The sequence below is a fragment of the Canis lupus genome, chromosome 12, assembly GCF_003254725.2.
Source record: "Canis lupus dingo isolate Sandy chromosome 12, ASM325472v2, whole genome shotgun sequence".
Lineage (NCBI taxonomy): Eukaryota > Metazoa > Chordata > Mammalia > Carnivora > Canidae > Canis > Canis lupus.
In genome coordinates, this window is record NC_064254.1 from 59974080 (window position 1) to 60000215 (window position 26136).

The window sequence follows — 26136 nt, forward strand, 5'->3', positions numbered from 1 at the left end:
ATGCACTGGATATTTTTACACCTCTTATAATTATATATTTTAATTAGATCACATAGTAATATTTACTTTTCCCACTATGCCATTTAAAATGAGGATTTTAATTTTAGAATAGTCAAGGAGCTCGTATATTAAGTCAGTACTTTCTACTTACAGAATAAGCTTATCAATGCTAGTTCCTATGTCTTCCCAGGTAGTCAATAAGAATGTGAGATTAATGTTCAGAACAAACCACCACATACTTTTAGCATTTGTATAATTTCTAAATTTGATTTATGGTGGCAAATCAAGCCGGGAGGAATTCATAATCTTGTCCTTTTATTAACAACAAGGGATGTCAGATCTCTAGGCATGTCAAAATAAAATAGCTTGGGTTAAAGACTCTTGATAATGAAGCCAAGCTGGTAATCATGAAATGACAGTGATGGAAGTTCATGAGTTTTTTAATCACCCCCTAGCTGAGAATCTCAGTGTGTACTTGCTCCCTATTCATCATATTCGAACTTCCCAAGTTCTCTTCATATCTCCCTACTTTTTCAAAGGTACTCTCATACCCACCAATTTACTGGTCTTGTTCTTCAAATGAAATACTCTCACAAGAAGCTAATGCATCTTTTTTCTGCTTGTATATACTGAATCTCATTTCCTCCTGCTAGGACTATTGCAATAAGTGTATAGCCATCCTTACTGCTGACAGCCTTCTCCCTCTGCAATATACCCCATCCTCAATGTAATGGTCTGTCATTTTCCTGTTTCCCTCCTCATAAATCTTCAGTGAATCCCTATTGACCATTAAAAATTCTCCGAATTATGACCCTGATGTTCAAGACCTTCTGTAATCTTGTCTTCTCCCATCTTCCCATCCTCATTTCCTATTATTCTCTTCCCATTAACCTACTCCCATGACTGTGTTAGCCCTGTTCCTTTTGTCTGTAATATGTTTCCCTCCATTTCTGAGATATTTTTGTACTTGTCAATACTTTACATTATTTGGAATTAATATCACACTATTCTTTACTTATTTCATGTGTGCAGTATTTCTCTAAACATCACTGAACATTTCTCTGAGGAAGAGAATCTGACTATGTCTCATATTTTTACATCATATGTGTCTCCACAATGCTCATAACAAGTGCTATATGAGGAGCATCTGTAGTCTTTAGCACTTGGCACTTCTTTCTGTGTCCTCCTTGATCCAGCCAAATCTCGGAAACATCATTTATCTTATGGTACCAAAACTTTGCTCAATTCTTTACATCTCCCTGTAAGAATCCTATTCATCCTTCCAGACCCATCTCAAATGACAACCACTCCACGAAACTGTCTGATCTCTTCATTAAGTTGTGTATATGTTGCAGGATGTGTGTGAGATGGGAGATTGTGCACTTTATATACACAATACTCTATCATGGCACTTAGTATGCACTATTTTTATCTTAGAAAATTTGTATATATCTGTATTTTCATTTGACCTGAATCTATACAAGGCCAATGATCAAATTTTACACTTTTTGATATTTTAATGTCAGAGAAAAGTGCCCTAGGCACAGCAAGTACTCAAATATTTGTCAAATTACATTAGATAAGCAACATTTAATTAAATGGAAAATTAGAAGAAGTAAGCAACTTTTGAGTGATTATATTTAAATATTTTTCATCTGTGGAGGTTATTGCAAACTTCTTATCCAAACAAAGCAGGTGATTAAGACTATCCATATAATTTCTCAATCTTAATTACTCAGGGTTTTTTTTATAAAAAGCATTCAGATATTTTTCTCAATCATAAACAATTTTGTATGTATTGATAAACAAGTGGTATTCAACCTTAGTTTCATATTAAATCAGGTATAAAGCTTTTTTAAGAAAGTACTTGTACTCAAAAACACGTTTCATTTCATACCTTTTGAAACAATATTTCTGAGCTTTGGACTTTGGAAAGCTTCATTCTTTAAAAAATTCCACAGGTAATTCTGATCTATAAGAATGATTGAGAACAACTGCTTAGATAATTACTCTGTGTAACTAAGACGTAAGATTAACTGTGGAGCATACACTAAGCTTATATCTTAAAAGAGAAGTTATTTATATTTTATTTTATTTTATTTATTTTAAAAAATTCTTAATTTATATTTTAGAGTGTGTCCCTTTATTGGTCTATAAATGATTCTGGTATTTATTAAAAGGAAAGTCACTTTGTTTTTATATCACTTAGTGAAAGAATTCCTGTTCTGAATACTCTGATTGCAAAATATCCACAATTGGGAAAAGAACATATTTAAAGAGATTAGTTACCTTATTTAGTAAGCCTTATGCTTGATGTAATTTACTGATATTTAATTGATATTTTAAGGAGGTTGTGATCAATTGATTTATGTTTGGTTGTCCTTTTCTCAATTGGAGAAATCTCAGTGGAGATTATGACTGTGTTGTGATTATGACTTTGATATCTCCACAAAGAGAAGTTGTGGAGATATCAAAGAGAAGTTCACAAATGCTTCTTCAATATGTTTATTATATGTCTTAAGAAAAGAAACAGTGATGTATCTAGGATTTGGCATTTTTGATGTGGTAATCATAATCAGTTCTATTTCTCTTGAATTTATTTTTATTTATTCTTTTATTTAACAAATGTGTATTGAATGATGATATGCTAAAAGCTTTGTTTGAAGAACAAAACAGACACTGTATCTTCCTACAGGGAGCTTAGAAATTAGTAAAGATTCATAGGGAGGATTACACACACATTTACACATGCGCACACCCAGCCTTATGATTAAGATATAAGAAAAAAACAGGTTAATGCCTTTTATAGGATAATCCTGAGTTATACCTGGAGTCAGGAGTGAAAGGACAAGTCAGGTAGGCCTCCCGTAGAAAATAAACAGCAGATATCTGAAGCTTGAGAATAAATTAGCAAGGTAAAGAAAGAGAAGAAGAGTATTCTTGGTGGAGAGAGCAACATTTGCAAAGGCCCCAAAGTATGAAAGACTGGAAAATTTGCAAAATGGAAAGAAGACCAGGATGGCTGGGCTGGTGCCTTGGTCTGTTTCTCGCTTTATAGAATAAGATTACATAGTCAATTACAAAACAAAACCAAACCCAGGCATTTATTGATTGCTATATGCTAGATCCTGTTCGAAGTACGCTCATATATTTACTCACTTAATTGTCATAATAACCTTTTAAGATAGATATTATTGTCATAATAACCTTTTAAGATAGATATTATTATCAATACCATTACAATTGATAAGCCTAGTGTCCAGATTGCCTAAATAGACTACTAAGCTAAAAAGTAGAGTAGTGGGATTTCAACCCATATGGTTAGCCAACTTGAACAACCAATACTATGAAATGAACACTCCATGGGCCAACTATGGAAAAGTCTAGCAACTATAGTTTATGACCAAAATAACATCTTGATTGAGAATTGTCCCCCTAAAGCAACACTTCTTATCCAGAAATCCCACATATGCTAGAGCACTGATTGCTGTTATGGGTGTGTTCCCAAACATCTAGACATTCCCCTCTGTAGAGACCAAGATTATACAACGCTTTTTTGGATATTTTGGGCCTCTCATTTCTTTTCTCTTTCAGTGTAGCACTGAGTTTTCTTTCAGCCCCTTTAAACAATAATCTCTGATTTTTCTGGACAATCAAAATAGTATTGGAGCTTGTCTTATTTTTTCTTTTCAGTATTGAGATTAAGCATCTTATTCATATATATCTTTTACTCCTCTTCAGCAACACAATCTATGCCCAATATAGTGTATGGGTGCAGCATATAGCTATATCATGGAATAATCATTTTAGAAATCTTTGAACATTTTAAAGAATGTCTATTTTTTTAATTTTGAATGAGACTTATGATATTATATAATTTGGAAATTTACATAACTTCACCTGCAAGTCTGGACCTAAAGCTTTGGTCTACTCATGCCCTCTTCTTCTTCTTCTTCTTTTTTTTTTTTTTAAGATTTTATTTATTTATTCATGAGAGAGAGAGAGAAAGAGAGACAGAGAGAGAGGCAGAGACACAGGCAGAGGGAGAAGCAGGCTCCATGCAGGGAACCTGATGTGGGACTTGTTCCCCCATCTCCAGGATCACGCCCTGGGCTGAAGGCAGGTGCTAAACCACTGAGCCACCCAGGGATCCCCGCCCTCTTCTTAATATACTTCTTATTATCTCTCTGATCTTCAAATTTCAAGTTCAGTTGCTATTAAAGTTCTCTTGCTTTTTAAGTTTGTTGTTATTAATGGAACTAAAAATTTAATCTTGGAATATCTTTTCATTTATAAGGACATTATTTATTTCATAGCAACTGTTAAAATATAAATTCCTAATTGCCAAAAATAATAACAAAAATATTCTGAACAAGACAGAGTGCCCTTGTTTACTTTTTTAAATTAATTAGCTAATTAATTAATTATTTTTACATAGAGTGCTTTTAAAGAATAGTATGTACAGTATTTTCAGTTTATAATCTGGTCCTGTTGTCCTTACTCTTATGGCTCCACTAGCTAGGGGCAGTATCAGGTGACAAAGTATTTAAAGTCCATATAGGGAATGCCTGTTTTCCCTCTGAGTTCTTGGTTTACAGCAGATTTTTTCAAGCCTGTCTAAATATGTGGAGTGTTTCCCACTGTGCTACTCCTCCATAATAATTGATTTTTGTCCATCAAAAGATTACTAACACTTAAATGCCACTGTACATGTTCTTTCACTTCATGGCTAGTCACACTTTAGTGTACAAATGACTATGAATTTGGTTTTTTATTTTGTTTATTTTTGGAAAAAATCACTTATGGAGATTCTTTCCTTCTGGTTGCTCAATGAATTTAAAAAATGTGCTTGCGTCTGCAACCTAGTCTTATATTTTTATTTTTTAGATTTTCCTGGCACTTCCTGTAAGGTTATGTAGTTCAGTATCCAGTTTACTTGCTTAGGCTTGTAAAGCTTTATTGTTGCAGCCCACAGATACAGAAGGCTTATCTGGGAGCAAGCTTCCAAGGACAATGGGAAGGTTTCACAGTACAAAAGATGAAGTGACCGAATCATCCCCTAAATGGTTCTGCAGCTTCTTCTATAATACCAACAAAAGCAGATTTCTAGGGCTTCAAATCTGCCGCTGCAATACATGTTCCCCTCGATTCTTCTCTTTCCATTGTCACAGAAGGACTGTCAAGCACATAGTTCTTTAAGTTGCTAGCATTCGGGCTTGGAAGCCCAGACACTGCAGCTTCACAAAGAAAAAGATTTTCATTCTTAGTAACACCTTCACCATTTCTAAGCAGTTTTAAACATGTATTGTGGAGATAATAAGATCAAAATAATTTAAGAAAGATGTAGTAAATACACACACCCAAGTACTACTTAAATGTTAGCGTCTGAGATAAGAGTACCTCATTCAGACTCAGACTCCTCTAACCCAACTCCTGCAACTAGCTTGATCAAAGGCAACCAAACCTTTTCTCACCATATTTTTCTTCTGTTTCTGGGATCCTGCTGGTATTAAATTTTCCTCTCTCTCATTCTTGCTTAAATAGTTCAATGTATTTTATTTCAAATAATTGTTAATATTCTCTTGGACCCTCAGATCAACTGGATAAACATAAGACTATTGGTGGTGGTACTCTAGAGAAAGAAAGCTGTGTTTTAATGTGAAATTAGGCATAATTTTTAAAAAGATTTTATTTTAAAGTAATCTATACAATCAATGTGGGGTTCGAACTCACAACCCCTACCTAGATCAAAAGTTACATACTCTACCAACTGAGCCAGCTAGGCATCCCAAGGCATAGTTTTTAAAACCTTAGGTCTTAATCTTTAAAGATTTTATAAGTGACCAGCATCTCCTTTTTTATCCATATAATCTCTCTCTCACATACATACATGTGCTCCCTTCATCCTTCTTTATTAAATCTACAAATGCCACCATAATAAAGATCCTTAAGTTTTTATTTTGCTGTTTTATTCTTTTTCATTGCCCACATTATTGTCAATACTGTAATTTTGTTGAAGCTTGTTTTATTATGATCAATGTATTAAGTTTGGTATGGAAGAATGAATAAAGAAGTCTGAATCTCTGGTTAACCACAGGAAGCTACACGAAACTGCAGTATTTTTGCTCTCATTGTCAAAGGCATCATCATGATAGAACCATGTAAAATTATACAATCTAAATTTCAGGCTCAGCCTTGATCTGAGTGGATGTCTAGTATCAAACTCAACATGCATTAAGCCTTCTTCACTTCAGGCCTTACCATACCTCCTCCTACTATATTTCCAAACTCTGTTTATGTTTCCAATACTTTTCAATTCACTCAAACCAGGGGTTTGTTTCTTAGATACCTCAGTCACTTTAAACCCCATATTCACAATTCAGATATCAATAATAATAATAATAATAATAATAATAATAATGACAGATGGGTTATTTTAAAACAGTTTAACAAAAAAGTGAGTAAAGGAACATTTCGAACAAGTGAGATATGATCTGTTTGTGGGTGCTATGGAATGGGAGATTTGTAGAGTCTGATTTGAGAGACATTGTACCTATGAGGAAGAGGAAGTGATGATAACCTCGAAAAATCAAGTAGGAGATTTGTTAGGGGCAATATAAAGGGGCAAAAAAAATTAGGAATGTGGATGAGGACTTCAAGTTAAAAGCTAAGTATGGGGCATTAGCCTTGTCATAGAGCATGATAAGGATATTGGGAAGGGAGATAGTGAGTTTTACTTACTCATCTATGAATGGAGATGTTGGCAATAACTTTTGTGTAGTCAAACCTTGATTATTTATGTAAGAAGCTAATAAATTAGATTCAGAAATGAGATGCAGGAGATTAACTAATAGGTACAGTCTCTTTTCCCATCAAACCTTTTACTGGAAGAACAGTGAAATAGCACATTTGATTGATTTGAGTTTGAATTTTTTTTTTCTTTTCCTCTTTGTTCTTTCTCTTAGGAATTAAGCTAATAAAATATGTAATGGCCAAAATACAAATACCAGTACAAAGACAAAAACAACCAAAATCTCCAATCTAAACTGATAATTCTGTCAAGTGATAGAAATAAATTGCAGATCAGTATTTACTAAAGTATGAATGATAATCACTAACCGTAATCCTCTCATAAGCCCTTATTGCTCTGACATCAGTATCTTTCCTGAAATATTGGTGAACAGCACAATTAGCAAACGTCTAACCCTTTCCTTAAAAGTTAACCTCAACTTATTGCCCAGTTATTATTTCTATAGGCTTTGCTTCAATTTCAAATGATTATATATTACATTTCAGGGGGAAAGATGTCCCTTCATGTTCCCAAACCCCAGTAAATTTTCTAGATATAGAGTAAAAATAAAAACTTTTCATGGAACAATAATTATGGCCAATAAAGATTTAGTTTTTTTTTGTACATTATGTAAATTATTTTCTAGTTATTCTTCTGAAAGTAGGTAAACATGGTTTGCTACAACTAAGAATGCGGTGATTGTGCCTGCAGTAGTATACTAAAGGATCTGTGTGTGTTTGTAAGAATCACACATTCAAAAGAATGTCTTTGTTTAATAATCTCACAAAACGAAATCAAAGAAAGGCAAGGAAACATCATAGATTGCCCCAGAATGCACTTAAATTCTGGCGGGGGGGGGGGGGGTAGTTACAGGTAAGTAATATACATAGTGTGTTAAAAAGTTATTAAGGTAAAACTTTGCTCTACAGGCCTGCCACATGATTTTATTGGTGCTTTAAAACATAATTTCCAGATTATAAGAGTTATTCATTTTCTATCCGGGAAGTTCATGTGGAAGTGCCTTTTTTTTTTTTTTTTTTTGATTTTATTTATTCATGAGACACACAGAAAGAGCAGCAGAGACATAGGCAGAGGGAGAAGCAGGCTCCATGCAGGGAGCCTGATGCAAGACTCCATCCCAGGACCCCAGGATCACTCCCTGAGCGTGAAGGCAGACGCTCAACTACTGAGCCACGCAGGCTTCCCTGAAACTGCCTTTTTAATAATGTCTTGTGATATTGAAATGGGGTCTGTTTTCCAGTCAAGAGAACAACAGATAAGCAGAGATGGAGATTCTCTCATCAGTAGTTTTTGATCCTAACAAACCAGTCGTCCTTAGTATTGCCCTTTCTTGAAAATCATAAGTTGTTCTGATGGTATATGCTAGCTTTTCCCACTTTTTTTCTCTTGCTATTCTCACTTCAAATTGTGATAACCTGTAGTGCACCATAGGCTTCTGACGTGAATGTTAATTAGGGAGGCAAAATTCAGAGCCATAGTGAATAGAAGGAATTTGAAAGACTAGGATTCAGACAATGGCAAGACCTTTCTCAGCTCTACAGCAGTAAAAGCACAATGGTTGGGACAGCAAAGGCCAACGAAAGAAAGAAAGAAATAACCCCATCCTGTCAGTGGAGTAATAACCATCAACTGTGCAGTTATTTGTGCTGATCTTTTGCTTATTTTTGTTGGTCGTTTCTTGTGACTGTGAATTGCAGGATATTCTTAGCCTGTCTGGTTAAGTTTCTACATATTTTCCCCACATCTAGAGTGGTATAAATCATTAAAATGTAATGAAATACTAGTACTCAGAGTAATTCCCTTAAATACATGCTCTCTTTCCATTTTGAAGATCAAACTTTATTGTACTCTTTATGAAACTTCCTTAATTCAGCTAAGAAAAAAATCACAAGACTTTTAAAATGCAGTTTGGACAGTGGTAGTAGAGAAGTAAAATTATAAGCTTGAAATTGTCTGTAGACCTTGGATAGTATACGAGGTTATAAAACCAAATAGTTATTGATCTTTACAAATGTTAATAATACTAGATGCTTGTTAAATGTTAACAGGTTTAAAAATACCATTTTAAATCATTGCAAAGGAATACCTTATAAATGAATCACTTATGTATAATAGAGCAATCTTCACTTCGGAATTTTTAGAAATACTTCCTAAAACATGATCAACTGAATAAGCATTTAAATCTATTTTTATTTCATAATATTGATAGAGAAATATTTTATTTTTAATCATCTTCCAAATATAATATTCACAGTTTCTTTCATCCTCATTAACCAAAAGTTGACTAATTGAAAATAAGGCTCCAAAAATATCTTTTATTTTTCACCAGCATAATAAATGTTTCCATGAAATTTTCTTAAATAATTAAGTATATATTTTTGAAGCAACTAAGGGTAAATATAATAGCAACCAACTATTTTCAGAGGAAAAACATGCAAGCCGTTTAAAGTTAGAATAAGAATATTGCTTCTTTATTCTGCTTGGAGGTGTTTGATGGTGGCTCGGCGTCCCACCTGGCAGATGGCCTGGCACCCCTCTGCCAGCTGTCAAGCAGGACACAAGGGCTGGACAGTTACTTTATTTTATTTTTTTTAAGATTTTCTTTATTTATTCATGAGAGACACAGAGAGAGGCAGAGACATAGGCAGAGGGAGAAGCAGGCTCCCTGTGGGAAGCTGGATGTGGGACTAGGTCCCCCGACCCCAGGATCACGACCTGAGCTGAAGGCAGTTGCTCAACCACTGAGCCACCCGGGTGTCCCCTGGACAGTTACTTTAGAAGAGCTACTTATGATGTTCCCAGGTCAGAGCTAAAGCAAAACAGAAGATGAAGGAACAAAGTGTGACATTGCCCTCCATTAAGAACCTGGATTTCTGTTTGGGTTTGCCCTCTATTTTTCATCTTTAATTTACTCTGTCAGTACTGAAATTTCTTTTCTAGATTCTGGTGTTGGTTTTATAAACTATAAATGAATTATTAGAGTCATCTGCAAATTTGTAATCAAAGCACTCACTAGATGTCTATAATGGAAGCTATCTTCATCAACATTGAAAAAGTTATACTTCCTCTTAACTTTCCAATAAAACTCTCAGGAAGATTCAGGGGAAAAAAATCAACGTAAAAACAATGAAAACATAGTGATATCATAGGCTAAAGTTATAAAGAGACATACGCCATAATTTCAGTAAAACATCATCAAATAGAGTTTATGGGGACAGGATACTGATTATTTTCTAAAATAGCAGGTTTATGGGCCCTGCTTATGGGTTCAAATACTGGGATTTTATATTTTTATGACAAAAAGATAGGAAAATATTTTACACTTCCCTTACTTTGAAGTCACCTTGTGGAAATATTTCAGTATTTAAGAATTCTATAATTAATTATCTTTGGTTGTTTAGGAATTTAATCATACATTTAATAGATAGCTAAATTTCATCTCTTCCTCTACTAATTTTTGTTTGCTTTTGTGTTGTCTTATTTTATCTATTTTTTTATTTTTTGGATTTGATGAACTTCATTCTCTAAGCCTGTTTTCCTTATTTTATTTTAATTTTTTAAAATATTTTATTTATTTATTCATAGAGACACAGAATGAGAGAGAGGCAGAGACACAGGCAGAGGGAGAAGCAGGCTCCATGCAGGGAGCCCCATGTGGGACTCGATCCTGGATCTCCAGGATCACACCTCAGGCTGCAGGTGGCGCTAAACCCGCTGCGCCACGGGGGCTGCCCTGTTTTCCTTATTTTAATTGTATTTTTTTCTTGTTATTATGTGCTAATAGACTTTTTTCTCAAGAAGTCTTTTTATACCTAGTTTTCAAATTAATTATTTTTCAGGAATGGTCGTAAAGTATTAGTGAATACATTGGTCATCTGCAGGTTATCATTAACTTTTCTAGTTGTATTTATTATTCTGATGAATGTATTAATCAATTGCTATATGGTAATCATAGCTGTATTCCAGAGATAAGCTATTATTGGATATGACTGAAACATATTTCAGTGGATAGCTAGCTATATTTTGTTATATTGTTTTTAGGTATTCTTTGGTAGTGACCGCTTCATAGGAACAGTGTCCTAACCACTTTCTTAGTTTGTTATGTCAGTGTTTGCTAACTTCATTTAAGAAGACTAGGACTAGTTTCGCAATATTTGCTATGCTCTAAAACAGCCTGTGTATCATGAAATCATTTGTTTCACATTAGGTTAAGAATAAAAATTTCACACTATTTAGATATTTTCTGGAAAGATTTCTGAAATATTATAATTTCTTTTATCACTATTGACCTATTCATTTATTTACTTATTCCTGCATCAGTTTTCTATTGTACATTGGTATATATCAAGATATTCACATTTATCAACAGATTTTCACATAAGGTCATCATATAAGTTTTAAAATCTTTCCTGAGTCCCTTTCTCATGTGAAATTCTGTGTTTTTAAAATTTTTCTTTTCCCTTAGAGTTGAAGAGAACTTATTTTGTTATTGTTGCTTTTACAAAAAGATGTTTATAATTTAGTAATTTCCTTCTTTCTTATTCACTGCTTCACTTATTTTTTTTTTCTATTTCCTTATTTTCCTCCTGCTTTTCTTGTGTTTTTTAGGTGTCAATTTTCTAGCTTTTTTTTATTTAAATGTTCCACTTATTTATTTTGTTTTTATTTAATGATAAATTCGTATAAGGGGTAATTTTTTTCTGCAAATTGCTTTGAAGATTCTTCTTTTTCTCCTCGTTCTCCTTCTTTTTTGTTAAATGAAAGTAGCATAGCTTTATGGTTAGCAGAATGCTATGGAATAAGCAGAACCTTCATCTCTCAAACTGCACCAGGCTTTGAAATTCTGGTAATAGTCATTAGATAATGCATGTAAATAATATGTTTTCTGAAAATTCTTTTTAAATTCCACACATGTCTTAAACTGTATTGAGGGAAATTTAGATTTTAACTTAGTTTTACTGAATGTAGTATTTCTGGTCTTTTTAAATGTTAACTTTGCCATCTTTAGGGCTATTGTTTGGTGTCAGAAAGTACCTTTTTTTTTTTTTTTTTTTAAATTTATGATAGTCACACAAAGAGAGAGAGAAAGAGAGGCAGAGACATAGGCAGAGGGAGAAGCAGGCTCCACGCACCGGGAGCCCGACGTGGGACTCGATCCCGGGTCTCCAGGATCGGGCCCTGGGCCAAAGGCAGGCGCCAAACCGCTGCACCACCCAGGGATCCCCAGAAAGTACGTTTTTTAGTCTGATATATATTTTTTTTAATTTTTATTTATTTATGATAGTCACACAGAGAGAGAGAGAGAGCCGCAGAGACACAGGCAGAGGGAGAAGCAGGCTCCATGCACCGGGAGCCCGATGTGGGATTCGATCCCGGGTCTCCAGGATCACGCCCTGGGCCAAAGGCAGGCGCCAAACCGCTGCACCACCCAGGGATCCCCCCAGAAAGTACTTTTTTAAATGAAGAGTATATGTTTGCCAATTTTTATTCCTTTCATATTACGTGGCAAAATGGCTAAAATATAAAATTCTTAAGTTTTTCAAGATTTTTTTTCTCTAAAACACTTTTGATGTTTTTTTTCATTGCTATAATTCTCCTTTTCTGATTAGCCAGTTTTATTTTCCACTATTTAATGCTTATGAAACTATTTCTTCCTTTACCTCTGTGATTGATTTTCATATATTTATTTTGGCCAAGGTGGGCGTAGGTAAAAAAAAAAAAATCAATCAATTTGCAGTTTTTTATGAAAATATCATTACATCATCTCAAATGCTCTTACCAAACTTTAAAAAAGCTTCTCAAAGTAGGGGGAGATCAGATTACCTATGAGTTTCTTATATGTCTTTGGAGGCATACTTGAAGCTGTGTTCTGCTGCAAACTGGTCTCCTTCTGTTGCAGGCCTCTTATTCAGCTGTCATCTGAGACTTCCTTTCACCATCACCCTGAAAATTCTACTTGCCTTTCTCCTTTCCTGGAACCCCATTTCCTGGATCCTAGGATTCTTCTTCTTCTCCTTTTATTTTTTATATATATTTTTTGAATTTTGTTAGAGTATAAGCTATAATAGCATCCTGAGAAAGGTCTCATGACAGGCTAACATTTTAGACCTTGTATATTGAAAATCATTGCTTCCTGTGTATAGAATTATAGGTTGAATTCTTTGGAAGACCTTGCTGCATTTGTCTTCTCCTATTGTAGCCATCCACGTGTGCATGGTCATTCTGATTCCTGATCCTCTGTAGGTAGATTATATTTTTTCTCTTCTATGGACAATTGAGGATCATCTCTTTCTTCAGAAGCTTGGAAATTTCACTAATGATATACTCTGGGGTCTGGAACTTTATTTTTTTTCTTAAACATTCTCTTGAGTTTAGATTCCTGATGTCTAATTATAGTAGCTAGGTGTTACACATGTATATTGAATATTAGAAATTTATTTTTTTAGAGATTTTATTTATTTATTCATGAGATACAGAGAGAGAGAGAGAGAGAGAGAGACAGAGACAGAGACAGAGAGAGACAGAGAGAGAGAGAGAGGCAGAGACACAGGCAGAAGGAGAAGCAGACTCCATGCAGGGAGCCTGATGTGGGACTCGATCTCCAGACTCCAGGATCATTCCCCAGGCTGAAGGGGGCACTAAACCGCTGAGCCACCCGGGCTGCCCTGAATATTAGAAATTTAGATGGACTGAATAAAGGTGTGCTGTTAGTACAGAATAAACACCAGCTTTCAAAGATTCAGTATTAAAAAAAGAAGGAAACATCTCAATTTTATATTGAGTATAGGCTGAAATATAATATTTTGGATATGTTAGGATAAATAAAATATATTATTAAAATTAGCTTCTCCTGTTACTTTAACTTTTTTTTTTTTAATGTGGCTACTAGAAAATTTTAAATTACATATGTGACTCTTACTTGTAGCTTGCATTATATTTCTATTCAACAGCGATGGTCCAGAATCTTGCTGGGATCATTCAACCTGGAAACACATGTTCTTCAGTTCTCAAATATTTTAAAATATATTTATTTAATAATTTCCTCTTGGCCTTTTTCTCATTGTCTCTCTCCCTCTGGTCACTGGTTAACTGAGTATTAGACTTTTCAGCACCACATAAATGACAGTTTCTGTGTTTTTGTTTTAAATGTTGATGCCTAGGTCCCATGTCCAGATATTCTACCTTAATTGATGAACTCCTCAAATGTTAATATTGTTTGAAATCTTCCCAGATGATTTTAATAACCCTCTAATTTTATCAGATAATTTCATCTTGTGTTTTTAAAATTCTATTTTCTGAAAGAGTTCCTCAACTTTGTCCTCTAGCCCACCAATTATTTATATATATGTAAATTTTATTTAATTAATTTATTTTTATTAATTTACTTTTTAGAGAGAGACCCAGCGTGGGGCAGAGGGAGAGTGAAAGAGGGAATCTTAAGCAAGCTCTACACCTACCTAATGCAGAGTCCATTGTGGGCTTGAGCTCACAACCCCAAGATCATAATCTGAGCTGAAACCATGAGTCGGATGTTTAACTGACTGAGCCACCCAGGTGCCCCTGATGATATTTTTAAGACAATTTTTTAGAGCAGCTTTAGGTTCATAGCAAAACTGGGGAGAAAGTACAGAGATTTCTTACATGCTTCCTGCCCCCACATGTGCGTAGTCTCTCCCATTACCAGCATCCCCCACCAGAGTGGTACATTTGCTGCAACTGAGGAACTCTCACTGACACATCATATCTCCCAAGTACATAGTTTACATTTTAATTCATTCTTGGTGTTGCACATTCTGTGTTTTTGGACAAATGTATAATGACATGTATCCACCATTCTGAGTATCAGACTATATTCACTGCCCTGAAAATAGAACTTTTCCTATTAACCCTCCCCATCCAACTCCTGGCAATCATTGATCTTTTTTTTATCATCCCCATAGTTTTATCTTTTCCAGAATATCATGTTCTTGGAATCATGCAGTATATGGTCTTTTCAGATTGGCTTCTTTCACTTGCTAGTATTCATTTAAGATTCTTCATTGTCTTTTCATAGTTTGGGAGCTCATTTCTTTTTAGTGCACTTTATTTATTTTACTTCTATTTTTAATTTGAAGAGCTTTTATACATTCTGACTTTTAATAGCATTGATTTAATATATTTCCCTTTTTGAAGTTTTTGTCTATTTGTTATAGTGTTTCTTTGCTTTTTTTTTTTTTTGATTTTATTTATTTATTCATGAGAGACACACAGAGAGAGAGGCAGAGACACAGGCAGAAGGAGAAGCAGGCTCCATGTAGGGTGCCCGATGTGGGACTTGATCCCAGGACTCCAGGATCACGTCTTAGGTGGAAGGCAGGCGCTCAACCGCAGAGCCACCCAGGCATCCTGATTGTTTATTTTTATTTGTATTTTTGTTTTGTTTCTGTCTTGATGTTAGAGGCTCCTCTCAATTTTTTTTTTTCAAATGTCTTTTCACGTTTTTGAATAAGGCATTCTAAATGGGAATGGAAGTTCTGTGCTGCATATAAAGAGAATTGACCAATAGATGAATAACACCAAGCAGTGTTTTGGAGAGGATCTGGCCTTCTATCTGGAGAATCTAGCAAATACTTAAATCTATGTATCTCTTCTGTCTGTTGCATAATTTCTGAAAGGAATCCTACAGATTGGCAGCTAGCATTCTCAATTAAGAAGGGAAAACAGGATGGAGAACTTACTTTTGACTGATGCAAACTTTAACATGGTACCTGTTCTCTCTAGTTCTCTCTGAATCCAGAGTCACTTGGACTCAATTTCTCCTTCAGTTTTCTGCAAGGTCAGCCTATGGGAGGATGAATAATTTGGAGAATTTACCTAATTTTCTAGTTAATACAGGGTGTGGATCTCTGAGCAAGGACATTTTATGGAGAAAAGAATAAAACATTTTTCAGCTGCCTCCAGGAGACCTTCTCAGTTTCCTATTGTCTTATATTTAATGTCAGTTTTTTCTAAATGATAGGTGAAGTTTCTTTTTTTTTTTAATTTTTATTTATTCATGAGAGACAGAGACACACACACACACACAGAGAGAGAGAGGGAGAGAGAGAGAGAGAGAGAGAGAGAAGCAGAGACACAGGCAGAGGGAGAAGCAGGCTCCCTGCAGGAGCCCAATGTGTAACTCTATCCCAGAACTCCAGGTTCATGCCCTGGGCCAAAGGCAGACGCTCAACTGCTGAGCCACCCAGGCGTCCCAATAGGTGAAGTTTCTTCATCAATTGCATTATAAGTCTGTATATTTTCAAGAATGAAAATTTACAAGGTCATGAATTCCAGCTGGATGAGAAGACCAACCTGACTACCTTTCCCTGCCTTATCAATACACAATTACAGTAATAGAGCAGTGGTGCCACCTACAACTAACAAGAAAGCTGACTGAATTTGGGATTTTTTGTTTTCCATTGCAAGAGGCCACTCTTGTCTTTTAAATATAATTCATTACAACATCCAGCCTTCCTTTTTCACTCTGCTTGACCACTTATTTCTTAAGAGCAAAATACAACAAGGTTTATCTCTTAAGTAGGATGAAACCATTTTTGATGACATGGTTATGCCTTTGTTCCAGTGTTTTTATGACATTCCTACACTACCAGTTATCCTCCACACATAATTTTCTATACAAATGTGATTCCGTGCCCTCAACTTTTGGCAAGACTCTACTATTCTTATTGTTCACTATTGTGAGATTTATATTTGCCCATAGCCTCAGAACTACTTTGGTAAGGAGTTAGGAGAGGCAGTGCCGTGCCTGCTTTCACAAGTCTTTGAGTTATATAAATAACTCTAAGTAGTCCACTACAGATAGAGCACAAAGAATGTGGAAGAGAAATGATAGATGAGGGTGAGTTTTATAGGTCTTAAAAGAAATTTAGATTTTAAACTATCCATAATGGGACAATTTTAAAAGATTTTAAGTACATAAACAATATGATTGGGACTATAAAAAATCTTAGAATTGGAGATAGAATTGTAGTCTACAAGATAGGATTTGGTGAGACCAACCAAAAGGATATTGCAAGAGTGAGAGCTGATAAGGTCCAAACTATGGCAATATCTGAAAGGTTGTGGGGGGAAAGACATCAGATTCACAGATATATAGGATGGAGAATGGAAGATACATGGAATGGGAGATATATAGCAACCAATAAATTTATAAATTGAAGTTTAAGAAGAGGTCAGAGGTTAGGAAGACTTTTATTTATTTATTTATTTTGATAAATATTGCTGGAAACATGATATAAAAAAAAGCAGAATTGGGGTAATAAAAGATGAACATATTACATTTAAATTCCATATGGTATATTTATCTATTTGGCAGTTAGACATGTAGTTCCATAGCTGAAGAGAATGCTCTGGGCTGGAGATGAGATTTGGAGTTATCAAAACAGATGGTGGTGAGAGGCCTGGGCTTAGCATTTGAGTGTCTGTCTTCAGCTCTAGGCGTGATCTCAGGATTCAGGATCGAGTCCCACATTGGGCTCCTTACAGGGAATCTACTCCCTCTGCTTATGTTTGTGTCTCAAATAAATAAATAAATAAATAAATAAATAAATAAATAAAATCTTAAAAAAAATATGGTGGTCAGCATCATGAATATAGGTGATATTGTTCACATAGAGAGCACATGTGAATTATCAGTGAATCTACACCACTGCACATTTCTTTCCTTTCCTGATATTTCTGTGGATTATCTCCTAACACTTGCTGTATTCTTTCTGGCGTAACAAACAACTATAAACTCAGGGCTTCCCAGGAAGATAAAGAGTCTGGGATAGAAAAAAAAATACACTGTCTTTTGAGTCAGGCTCGAGAGTCCATTATCTATATTGAAAATGGGCAGTTGAAAGATAACAATCATGAGACTTTCAAGACCCATAAATCCTGAATTATGTCAGGTACCCCCAACACAATTTTACTTTCTGATCAATATCTGATACTCAGGTTCCAGTCTTTGCATTTTCAATCACAACTTGATCACTTGACATTGATTCCTAATTGCTTCTCTTTATTTGAGCTTTAACTGGTACTTTTAATGACAGATTGTATTCTAAACACACCATAATGACTTAAAAAGAAAAGAACAGACCTCTTCTCCTGGTAGAAATTGTATATGCATTTTGCCTTACTGACATCACTATAGCGATTTCCCCTAGAAATCCACGATAACAGATGAGTCCCCAGGTCCTTCTCCATTCATCAATGTATTTCATTAGGTGCATTCCTCATAAGACATTTATGCCATTAATTTATGTCATTAATTAGATGCCTAAACAAGAATGAGTATTATTAACTCAAGTCCTATAAATTTTATATTCTGAGCTCTCTTAGCCTTGATTCTATGTTGCAATTCATTAAAAAACTCATGAATTTGTTTTCACCATTTTGTTTTAATAAACCAATATTGGACAAGCAAACAAACAAAATATTTTTTGCCACTTTATCTGAGAACTGAAAAAAAGAAATGCCTTTGCAACAAAGCTGTTTGGAAAACATTTCATAGTATATGCAGAATATTTTATGCTTAATTCAAATGTGACTAAAACCACAGACCATAGAATATTTGCTTATATGAGCTTTGCATTCTTTAAAAAAATCAAATTTATATTTTGCCTTTTGAACTTTTAAATTTACAGTTTTTGGCAAATATGATACTCTCTGATATTACAGACAAAATACTACTTCCTTAATACACTGAGCACTTTCTATGCCCTATAGCAATAACATTACATGCTTATCATTTGGTTACATCAGAATTTTATAGTATGCTCCACAGTTCTGATAGGTGTATGATGCAGGCATACCCTACAACTATTGTGTGGTTAAATAGTTTTTGGAAAATATTGAATTAAGGTAAATTCATTAGGTTTCTATATCACTAAGCCTTTAGTAAGTTCATATGTATTGTGGATATCTCAAAGGAAAGAAAATATGTAGAATTTCCAAATATCTTTAATTTCAGAATGTTTTCTTGAAAATAAATTTGTAGAATAATTTCCCAGAAGAATACATTGTGGACAACATTAGGTTAGATCATAATAACTATGAAGTTCTTATTGATAAATATAATGAAATTTACTTCCATATGCAGATTCATGAACCACTTAGCCTACTAATAACAGCAGAGGAGCAGACTGTTTTTCCAATGAGTTAATGTTTGATATCTGAGTTTAATACCTAGTTAAGAAAGTTTTTTCTGAAGGTTGAAGGGACAAATGGAAGTCAGAAAATCTAGGTTTGAATCTTGAGTCTGCCACTTAGATGATTTACCTTGGGCAAGTTACTGAAACTTTCTAATAAGGGTAATAATGACATGCAACTTGAAGTATTAGAGATAGAAATTTGAAAAAAATATATAACATAGTCCCTGACACAAAATTATCGGCAAATGATAATATTAAATGGGTACAAAGTAATCTAAAAATTAAAAGCAATAAATGGTGCTCATATTTACAACTTTCCCCCAAGGCCTTATGATATCTTCTTATGAACCATCATTCTTCTTCTTCAGGCCATGCACCAGTAAAATTCTTCTCTACAACTTTTCTCACTTCATTTTCTTGCATGAGCAACTCTTACTTCTCCCCATTTATACTCATTCTACAATCCCTTTTTTGAGCGGCCTTTTTTCTAGGATAATTTATCTAATTTCCTTGGGACATCTGCACCTAATGGTTCCTTTGTCTATACAATTTATTCCTTAGGCATTTACATGAAACTTGTATCATTAGTTTACATTTCTTGTGCAAGTTCTCTATTTTCAACTAGATTAAAAGGTGTTTAGGAGAAGCAACTCTGCTTTACAGTAGGTATTTTCTTTTAAATGAAAGGTACTCTAAACATTTTTTTTTATTTTATTGCTTACAAAGGGCAGCAGCTGAAAGTTAAATTATGTAAAAAAGAACTTTCAGCAGACACATGCTGCTAACTACCACTGACCATTGATGGATAATTCTATTGTACAAGGACTTTCTCTTATGACTGTTATATAGACATATTCAGGTGTCTTAAAGAGGTTGCCAGTATCTGTTCAATTTTGGGGAGGGATGTGGGTAGAAAGCTAGTTAGTATTCTCATCCCTTTTAAAATCATATTTCCATTCTTTTTAGAAGAAATGTAAATAAAGCTCAAGGACAGCTGATACTGGGTCCTTTCTAATACAAAGAGCCCTCAAATTGTACACTAAATTATCAGAAACAGAATCCTAATTATTAAAAACTCCACTTTGCAATCATATGACAAATCATGTCCTCCTCCTTTTGGTTTGTTTCCTCACTGTCTCAGGCATGCATTGAAATTTATTCAATATCTGAATGGTGAGAAAATACCTAAAGGAGTCTATTGGAGAAAGAAATCCTAAACCTCATTTTCTACATCAAAATTGATTTTTAGGTAGATGCTTAAAAATAATCTCAGGGAAGAGAATGCCATTCTGAGCAGTATATGAATTCAAGCACTGATGATCCACAGTGATTAGATCCAGATAGTTTTCTCAGAATTTTATAAGAAAAAAGTTTGTTTCCTAACTTAGGTCCTCATGATGTTATACTCCCCAATCTTTTTTGCTCCACACTTTCTTTTCACTTAAATTGTACAGAGCTATTTATTTTTTTCCAGCATCTATATGAATCATTTTCTCTCTCCAAAATATTTTCATTTACTCTACTCTTTAATTCAGTAGTTCTCATTTCCTGACTGCATATGGGACTGACTATATAATTTCTGCCCCCAGTGTAAAATGAAAATGAGGATCTTGTTAAAAGTTATTAGAAATTTCAAAAGGACACCAGCAGAGTACTAAACCTAGCAAAATTTTTGTCACACTGTTGAGTCCTGCCTTCTTCACTGTATATTCTTTCCTCCATTGTTATAAATTAATTGGCCATATGTGCATGAGTTTATTTCTGAACTCTGTTCTGTTCCAGTGATCTATGTGTTTGGTTGTATGCTAATATCATACTCTTTTGATTAATATAGCTTTGTAGTGTAATTTTAAATCGGAGAGTGTGATACCTCTGGCCTTGTTCTTCTTCCTCAAGATTATGTGGCTATTTGGGGTAATTTGTGGTTCCACACAAATTTTAAAAGTGTTTGTTCTACTTCTGTGAACAATGTCATGAGAATTTTGATAGAGATTGCATTGAGTCTGTGATTGCTTTGGGGAGTAACAATATTAATTCTTAACATCCATGAGCACAGAATATCCTTCTATTTATTTGTGTCTTCTTTAGCTTCTTTCAGAAATGTTTTTATATTTCACTGTTTAGGCAAGCAGTTTACAATTATGCCCTATCTTTCCTTTCCTGCTTGCACAGAGTCTGAAGTCCAGCCAGAGGTAAATGTTTAGGGTCTTCCCAGATCTTTTCTGAGGATATTTCCTGCCATAGGCATGTGCATGGGCTTCTAGAGTCCCTTGAATATGCAAGAGAATTTTATAGCCCTCATTCTAAGTATTTCTTTCTCTAGCTTCTTCTGTTCAGGCATTTTGGTTTGTTTCTTATCTCTGCTGTATCTTGCACAGGAGGAAGTGGCTAATATATTTGCTTCTAAATGTTCATGAAAACACCATCTGTGAAGTGGCTGCAGTCCTGGGGAAACTCCTGTGTAGGTGAAACAAAGGCAAACTCTTGAGCCAATATCCTAAGGAGTCATTAGGTCAAAACACAGAATTACTGTCTTTGAGACTGGGCCTTCATACCATTCCCCCATATTCACAACCTGCACCAGGAATGCAGACTGCTATCTTTAATGCTGCTACTGAACAGGGAGTGGAAGATAGTAGTAACAGGGTAATAAACAAGTAGCCGCAGAACTCTCGTATCAAAATTCTACAGTTTTTCTCTTTGCAAAGCATCCCCTTGGTTGTTGTAAGTTTTGTTTGTTTGTTTTGTATTTTTAGATTCCAGAGTTCCTAAAAAGTATGTTCCTAAAAGCTCTGTTTTGCCAGCTTATTCACTGCTTCTAGATTTGCTTTTGCTCTACGATGGCAGTTGAGTGATTGCGACTTTTGCAAAAACAAAAATAGTCACTAACTAGTTTTTAAGAGGAAATTTGCTGACCTCTATTGTAGACATTTTTTTTTACAGAATTCACATAAAAATATTTGTTTAATGAATGGAAGGATAGACAGATGAAATATTAGATGGATAACAAAAACATCTTATACTTATTCTATCATGAAGATATCAAATGTAGATATTTACCCACATCTTGTTAAGCATCAGATAAAAACTTAGAATTGTGCTCTTAGAATTGTACCATTGTACTCAATGGAAATTCATTGGACATTTTTAGAGTTGCTATTATGACCTATAGATCACTATTCCATGCAGAAATGGTGATGGTTACTTAAAATTAAAACATGCTAATTGAAAATATGTATTAGTTATTAGGGACACATTACAATTGTTATCATAAGCTTGTTTCTTTTTTTCCTAAGTCACATCAAGCATTATGTATTCTTAATCTACTCAGAAATATTGCCTATTAGAGCAATAGTATAGACCATGGTCAGATAGTTTCAGTGAGTTGATAACTTGTTTGTTGAAGAACTTCCCATTTTAGTATTGCTGTCTGTAGTAATGTCCTTTCATCCTTAATCTTCCTTTTAAAAGTATAATTTTCCACTTTACATTCTCTTGAGTATGCCAGGGCAAGGTGTTGAGGTCTGTTTTTTTGCTCCCTCGTGTTAATGTGTAAGTTCTGTAGTTTCACAGAGCTGACTCACCTTCCTCAGGAGCCAATGTCAGCAGTATCATTGCCCCTGCCCTTCATGCTGCCATTCATTAGCCTTCCACGTCCAATCAACTTTATAACACCAACCTTGATCTCCTTGAAAACCAAGTTGCTCTATTATAGTATTATGATTTAATGCTTTCGATGTGAAGATAGTGATAGGATACACAGTGTGTGTATATAAAACTAAGAAGATTGAGGGAGATAAGTGATTCTCAGGAACACATGAACTGCTCAGTTTTAAACTTAATCTCCATATTTCATTTTACTCTGATATTGTTTTAACCATAGTGCTTTCTTCGTTTGACCCATTGTAATGCTATCTTTTAAAAAGGTGTGTGTGTGTGTGTGTGTGTGTGTGTGAAAGAGAGAGTGAGAGAGAGAGAGAGAGAGAGAACCCTATCTTCATTAAGGAAAAATTAAGGACCATTAAAAATATCTTCTAAATGCTTTGATACTGTTTTTAGTTGAGAATATTGTTAACCCTTAGCAAGTAGAGTTTCAGCTGGTTGCCGTTTAAAAGTTTTTTTTTTTTTTTTTTTTTTTTTTGTCATAAGGGTACATTCAGAACCAGATTAAGACTAACTGAAAATCCACTTGTTTTCCCAAATGACTTATTTGAGGGTCACTGTGTCATAGGACCTGCTATAAAATAAGACATAATCATGTATCTCAAAAATGTTCTCTATGGTGATATTTCCCCTCTGGTAATTAATGAAGCAAAGTAGCCATGTGAATAATACAGAATACTATAAAATAGATAAGATTCTAAAATTCATCATTAGATTGGGAGTTCCAGAAGGGCAGAAACTTTGTATGGTTTTGTTTTTGTTTTTCATTGTTGTATATCTGATACCTAAAATGGTACATAATAGTTAAATACATTTGAATAAATAAATATATTAGTTAGGTTAGCCTTATCATTGAAATGGCAAGGGGTATTTTATATGTCTCTAAAATTAAATTGCATTTTTATGTCCCTATCTTTTGAATATTATGAGTAAGAGTGATAGTTCAGGGGTTAACATATGAAAAAATAATTTAGCTCTAGGTAAGGGCTGGAGGATTTGTGAGTTATAACTTAGAAATTATAAAGTTTTATTATATTTAAATAAAACATTTTGTTCCCCTCAACCTTAAAACATATTTTACTTTTTTTTTTAGAACTTCATTTTGGTTATATTCTTTGCCAACTCCCAGTCTAATGCAGATAAAAATACATGAGTTATTGGGTTCCTTAAAACTAGGGTTGATAGTGGAAATGCTGACAAATCCTTATTACAGATGCCAGTAGAATGAAGCGCCTTTACCTCTAGCAAATGCTGATGTGGAGATTTAAGACTATATGAGAAATCAGTAAAGTTGCCCAGGAGAGTTTTATCATATTATTCATTGAACTCAGTATGTGGTACAGTAATTGCTTCTGGTACCATTTTTCTTTTTCTACATGAGGTTATTATTTATCCTGTGCTGTGTGAAACAGAGAAAGAGAGTCTAAAGGAGAGTCATAACTCGATGTAAACTATCTTGTGACACAGTGTAGCTGAAGATAGGAATCACAACTGGAAAATTGTGTCTTACTTATCAGAATTAAAAATGGGAAGAATGATATTTGACATTGTAGAGATCCATAAATACTAGAAAGATGCACTCAAACCACATTTTTTTCATAGTGATATGAAAAGCTGTTTAAAATATATATCTAAATAGACTTTAATCTCACAGGGATAAACAATTTTATTTACCTATGACAGAAGTTTTCTTATGAGCTTATAAGTGATGAAAATCAAGTTAATAAGTAGGATGGTTACTACGAAAAGCTGAATTAATGAGATTTAAATAGCATAATAATTAAAAAAAATTTTTACTGTGCTTTTGTACCTTGTGTATGTGTCCTTCACATGCCTCAAATATACTTCAGTAATCATTAACTTCAATCATATATTTCCTAATATTCAAGTGAGTTTGTGTGAAAAATATATTATAAATATTTTGGAACAAAAATTTTAAATAGAGACAATGATGACTTAATGCAAATGAGGGGAAAACACTTTTTAGACCTTCATATATTACTACCTAAATATGTTGGGCTTAAAATATGCTATTTTCACAAATTCTTGAAGCACTTTTATGTTAAAATGTGTTTTTACTTGGAAGGAGATCATTTATGATGTAGAAAATGAATTTTTTTGATTATATATTTAGTCTTTTCTGCAATGTTGTTTTGACTGCATTGTTCAATTAATAAATATATTATCATTTTGCATGCATTACATTAACCTGGTGGCTAATCTCAGTTGATTGAAAAAATAATAAAGTCATATAATATGTATTAAGTTATCTAATGAGCTATGTGCAATTATGCAACCGTATGGAGTTTGATAATGATCACTGGAAGCCATTTAATGTGGGAAGTATAGTGTGGAGGTAAATAGTCCAATAGTCTGACTCCCTAGGTTGTATGCTGGATATTGACTTTGGCAAAAGCATTCTTGCCCTCAGTTTCTTCATCTGTAAAATAGAAATAATAATATTAGGGACTTCACATGGTTATAGTGAGAAATAAGTAAGTTTATCCAAGGAAAGGAAATCTGGGTGCTTTCCAGAACAGGGTCTAGCACAAGTTGGTGCTTGGAGAATATTAAATAGTTCTATTCCTTAGTGTATGGAGCTTGACAAATGGCCAACTTTTGTGACATAAAAAACAAAACAAAACAAAACAAACCCCCCCCCCAACACATTCTGTTATTTATAAATCAGAAACTAAATGAAATCAAGGTGCAAATTTGATAGTACTAATGTATTATACCAACATGCTTCTTTTGATTCTCATTAACTTGCCCCAAAATCTCAGGCTATCCTCTCATCTGCAGGGGAATATGCTATGTTCTTCTCTAATCTCTAACCTTCTGCCCATGGGTTAGGAACTTGAGGATTTGTACCACCATAACTCAACATCATAGGGGAATTTACTTGTCTTCTGCTTTCTTTCAAATTTAAGTTCCCTTGGCTTCCCCAGTTGAACAGAGCAATCCATTTCCACTCAGTTCAATACAGCAGTCATTGTATTTGTAAACTTGCTATGTGCCTGGTGAGGTTTGGTGCTTTTGATGCAAATTTAAGTAATTATCATTCCATATAAACTGCTCAAGTAGAGTTCAGTTCAATAATCCATATTATTGAATATATTTTTTTTCAGAAGATATATATATAACATATATATATATAAACCACTTACTACTAAACAAGATAAATATTATATTAAAAATATTCAAAAGTATTCAGGAAGTTTTTGTGGGAGGACTAGAAAAAGAAACAACTGAATATGCCTGAAATGTAAACGTAAAGTAAAGAAAGCTGTTTAACTGCAAGGCTTCTCTTCCTCTTCAAGGTAACAAGGGCATTTAAATTGTCGTCCATGGAAATGTGTTATCTAACTTAAAACACTAGCATACCACTAAGAGTAGAGAAGAAAAGGGTATAATAACTGCAGGGGTGGAAGAAAACTCTGTCACATTTTTACTACACTCTGTACCCCTAGGGAAAAAATTTTATAT

The 26136-nt window shown here is 34.1% G+C and overlaps 1 protein-coding gene across 1 annotated transcript in view; it reads left to right on the top strand.

Annotated features, from left to right (window-relative positions):
* Positions 1–26136, top strand: part of GRIK2 (glutamate ionotropic receptor kainate type subunit 2) — a 1069280-nt gene that overhangs the window by 827985 nt on the left and 215159 nt on the right.